The 5,032-nt window shown below is 38.9% G+C and overlaps 1 pseudogene; it reads right to left on the bottom strand.

Moving 5' to 3' along the window:
- Positions 1 to 264: 264 nt before the first annotated feature.
- LOC112397583 (heterogeneous nuclear ribonucleoprotein A1 pseudogene) lies at positions 265 to 1,386 on the bottom strand (annotated as a pseudogene).
- Between the last annotated feature and the right edge of the window lie 3,646 nt (positions 1,387 to 5,032).

The following is a 5,032-nucleotide window of genomic DNA, read 5'->3' as shown; positions in this document are numbered from 1 at the left end:
ACTACACTAAAACCCTGTGTTGGAATGCTGTACACTTTCCCCAGAACAGAAACTAAAATAACCTGTTATACAATTAGTCACAAATACAGTCCTTGAGGTTTTTTTTACCCATACACATGAGTATTGTCTAAAGCATGTCTTCCTTGAATCAGCTAGGCCCTGCCACCACTGTGATTGGCTGAGTTCACAAATCTGTTGCAACCTGTGGCTTCCTTGTCACTTCTTGGCTCTCCTCTCCTGCTAAGCTTTGTTTCCTGGCAGTAATTAAAACCTTCTGCCACTCCCATAGTTGCTGCTGCTGCTGGAACTGCAATAGCCGCCTTGGTTTCGTGGTTTGGCAAAGTATTGGCCTCCACCACCATAGGGGCCAGAACCTCTGCTTCCAAAGTTTCCTCCTTTCATGGGTCCAAAATTTGAAGATTGATTGTTGTAATTGCCAAAATCATTGTAGCTTCTGACACCTCCAAAATTACTTCCACTACCACTACCAAAGCTGCCTCTGCCTCCTCCATTGTTATAGCTGTCATAGTTTCTGCTCCTTCCATAGCCACTGCCCTGGTTTCCATAACCCTGTCCATCACTTCCATAGCCTCTGTTTCCTCCAGAGTAACCAGGGCCACCTCCTCTATAACCACCATCATTACCAAATCCATTATAGCCATCCCCACTGCCACCATATCCACCTCCATCACAGCTGCCACCAAAGCCACCTTGACCACCGAAGTCTCCTTCACAACCAAAGTTGTCATTCTCACAAAAATCACCTCAGTGACCACCACCAAAGTTTCCAGAACCACTTCGACCTCTTTGGCTGGATGAAGCACTAGCCATCTCTTGCTTTGAAAGGGCTTTCCTTACTTCACAGTTATGGCCATTCACTGTGCGGTATTTCTGAATGACAATCTTGTCTATAGAGTCATAGTCATCAAAAGTTACAAAAGCAAAGCCTCTCTTTTTGCCACTGCCTTGGTCTGTCATGATTTCAATCACGTCAATTTTTCCCAAATGTTCAAAATAATCTCTTAGGTGATGTTCTTCAGTGTCTTCTTTAATGCCACCAGCAAAAATCTTTTTCATTGTTAAGTGGGCACCAGGTATTTGAGAATCTTCTCTTGAGACGGCCCTCTTTGGTTCCACAACTCTTCCATCCACCTTTTGTGGCCTTGCATTCATGGTTGTGTCTACCTCCTTCACAATGGCATATGTGACAAACCCAAAGCCTCTGGAGCACTTGGTGTTTGGATCCCTCCTTACCACACAGTCTATGAGCATTCCCCTTTGCTCAAAATGGCTCCTCAGACTCACACTGGTTGTTCCAAAGCTGAAAACTCTGATGAAGAGCTTCCACAGCTGTTGGGACTCTTTGGGAGACTCTGACTTAGACATGACGGCGGTAGACGAGGGAGACTTTAACGATGCTTACTTGGTGGCATCCACAGGCAGAAAGCAGAACACTATTCCTTTAAGTAGCATTGCTGCCCTGGATCCATCATGCCCCTCGATGCCAGGTCTTAAAAGCCCCAGTTCTTTCTTTCCTTTTAGGGGCTTAGTCTAGTAGAATGCTTGGCAAGGACTGAAAGTCAATTCTAGGTTGTCCAATAGGACTTATGGCAATTTTATCCCATATGTGCATTGTGCATGCCCATTATTTTATATAGAACTATAGATATGATCAATAGTTTTAAGTCATTTAGACATTATTATTTTAGTTGGAGTTTTTTTTTAATACAGCTGTAGGCTGCCTTTTATTTTTATTTTTTATTTTTTTAACATCTTTATTGGAGTATACTTGCTTTACAAAGGTGTGTTAGTTTCTGCTTTATAACAAAGTGAATCAGTTGTACATATACATATGTTCCCATATCTCTTCCCTCTTGCATCTCCCTCTCTCCCACCCTCCCTATCCCACCCCTCTAGGTGGTCACAAAGCACTGAGCTTATCTCCCTGTGCTATGCGGCTGCTTCCTGCTAGCTATCTATTTTATGTTTGGTAGTGTATATATACCTATGTCATTCTCTCACTTTGTCACAGATTACCCTTCCCCCTCCCCATATCCTCAAGTCCATTCTCTAGTAGGTCTGTGTCTTTACTCCCGTCTTACCCCTAGATTCTTCATGACATTTTTTTTTCTTAGACTCCATATATATGTGTTAGTATATGGTATTTGTCTTTCTCTTTCTGACTTACTTCACTCTGTATGACAGACTCTAGGTCCATCCACCTCACTACAGATAACTCAATTTCATTTCTTTTTAGGGTTGAGTAATATTCCATTGTATATATGTGTCACATCTTCTGTAACCATTCATCCAATGATGAACACTTGGGTTGCTTCCATCTCCTGGCTATTGTAAATAGAGCTGCAATGAACATTTTGGTACATGACTCTTTTTGAATTATGGTTTTCTCAGGGTATATGCCCAGTAGTGGGATTGCTGGGTCATATGGTAGTTCTATTTGTAGTTTTTTAAGGAACCTTCATACTGTTCTCCATAGTGGCTGTACCAATTCACATTCCAACCAGCAGTGCAAGAGTGTTCCCTTTTCTCCACACCTTCTCCAGCATTTATTGTTTCTAGATTTTTTGATGATGGCCATTCTGACTGGTGTGAGATGATATCTCATTGTAGTTTTGATTTGCATTTCTCTAATGATTAATGACGTTGACCATTCTTTCATGTGTCTGTTGGCGATCTGTATATCTTCTTTGGAAAAAATGTCTATTTAGGTCTTCAGCCCATTTTTGGATTCGGTTGTTTGTTTTTTTGTTATTGAGCTGCATGAGCTGCTTGTCAATTTTGGAGATTAATCCTTTGTCAGTTGCTTCATTTGCAAATATTTTCTCCCATTCTGAGGGTTGTCTTTTGGTCTTGTTTATGGTTTCCTTTGCTGTGCAAAAGCTTTTAAGTTTCATTAGGTCCCATTAGTTTATTTTTGTTTTTATTTCCATTTCTCTAGGAGGTGGGTCAAAAAAGATCTTGCTGTGATTTATGTCATAGAGTGTTCTGCCTATGTTTTCCTCTAAGAGTTTGATAGTTTCTGGCCTTACATTTAGGTCTTTAATCCATTTTGAGCTTATTTTTGTGTATGATGGTAGGGAGTGTTCTAATCTCATGCTTTTACATGTACCTGTCCAGTTTACCCAGCACCACTTACTGAAGAGGCTGTCCTTTCTCCACTGTACATTCCTACCTCCTTTATCAAAGATAAGGTGACCATATGTGCGTGGGTTTATCTCTGGGCTTTCTATCCTGTTGCATTGATCTATCTTTCTGATTTTGTGCCAGTACCATACAGTCTTGATTACTGTAGCTTTGTAGTATAGTCTGAAGTCAGGGAGCCTGATTCCTTCAGCTCCATTTTTCATTCTCAAGATTGCTTTGGCTATTCAGGGTCTTTTGTGTTTCCATACAAATTGTGAAATTTTTTGTTCTAGTTCTGTGAAAAATGCCAGTGGTAGTTTGATAGGGATTGCATTGAATCTGTAGATTGCTTTTGGTAGTAGAGTCATTTTTACAATATTGATTCTTCCAATTCAAGAACACGGTATATATTTCCATCCATTTGTATCATCTTTAATTTCTTTCATCATTGTCTTACAATTTTCTGCATACAGGTCTTTTGTCTCCTTAGGTAGGTTTATACCTAGATATTTTATTCTTCTTGTTACAATGGTAAATGTGAGTGTTTTCTTAAATTCACTTTCAGATTTTTCATCATTAGTGTATAGGAATGCTAGAGATTTCTGTTCCTTAATTTTGTGTCCTGCTACATTACCAAATTCATTGATTAGCTCTAGTAGTGCTCTGGTAGCATCTTTAGGATTCTCTATGTATAGTATCATATCATCTGCAAACAGTGACAGCTTTACTTCTTTTCCGAGTTTGATTCCTTTTATTTCCTTTTCTTCTCTGATTGCTGTGGCTAAAACTTCCAAAACGATGTTGAAAAAGAGTGGTGAGAGTGGGCAACCTTATCTTGTTCCTCATCTTAGTGGAAATGCTTTCAGTTTTTCACCATTGAGGATGATGTTGGCTGTGGATTTGTCACATATGGCCTTTATTATGTTGACGAACGTTCCCTCTATGCCTACTTTCTGCAGGGTTTTTATCATAAATGGGTGTTGAATTTTGTCGAAAGCTTTCTCTGAATCTATTGAGATTATCATATGGTGTTTCTCTTTCAGTTTGTTAATATGGTGTATCACATTGATTGATTTGCATATATTGAAGAAACCTTGCATTCCTGGAATAAACCCCACTTGATCATGGTGTATGATCATTTTAATGTGCTGTTGGATTCTGTTTGCTAGTATTTTGTTGAGGATTTTTGTATCTATGTTCATCAGTGATTTTGGCCTGTAGTTTTCTTTCTTTGTGACATCTTTGTCTGGTTTAGGTATCAGGGTGATGGTGGCCTCATAGAATGCATTTGGGACTGTTCCTCCTTCTGCTATATTGTGGAAGAATTTGAGAAGGATAAGTGTTAGGTCTTCTCTAAATGTTTGACAGAATTTGCCTGTGAAGCCATCTGGTCCTGACCTTTTGTTTGTCGGAAGATTTTTAATCACAGTCTCAATTTCAGTGCTTGTGATTGGTCTGCTTATATTTTCTATATCTTCCTGCTTCAGCCTCAGAATGTTGTGCTTTTCTAAGAATTTGTCCGTTTCTTCCAGGTTGTCCATTTTATTGACATATAGTTGCTTGTTGTAATCTCTCATGATCCTTTGTATTTCTGCAGTGTCAGTTGTTACTTCTCCTTTTTCATTTCTAATTCTATTGATTTGAGTCTTCTCCCTTTTTTTCTTGATGAGTCTGGCTAATGGTTTATCAATTTTGTTTATCTTCTCAAAGAACCAGCTTTTAGTTTTATTGATCTTTGCTATTGTTTCCTTCATTTCATTTTCATTTATTTCTGATCTGGTCTTTATGATTTCTTTCCTTCTGCTAACTTTGGGGATTTTTTTGTTTTTTTTTCTCTAATTTCTTTAGGTGCAACTTTAGGTTGTTTTTCGAGATGTTTCTTGTTTCT

The sequence above is a fragment of the Neophocaena asiaeorientalis genome, unplaced genomic scaffold (assembly GCF_003031525.2).
Source record: "Neophocaena asiaeorientalis asiaeorientalis breed wild unplaced genomic scaffold, Neophocaena_asiaeorientalis_V1.1 scaffold218, whole genome shotgun sequence".
NCBI classification, from domain to species: domain Eukaryota; kingdom Metazoa; phylum Chordata; class Mammalia; order Artiodactyla; family Phocoenidae; genus Neophocaena; species Neophocaena asiaeorientalis.
The sequence above is the reverse complement of the archived record's forward strand: the minus strand, read 5'-3'. Positions and strand labels throughout refer to the sequence as shown.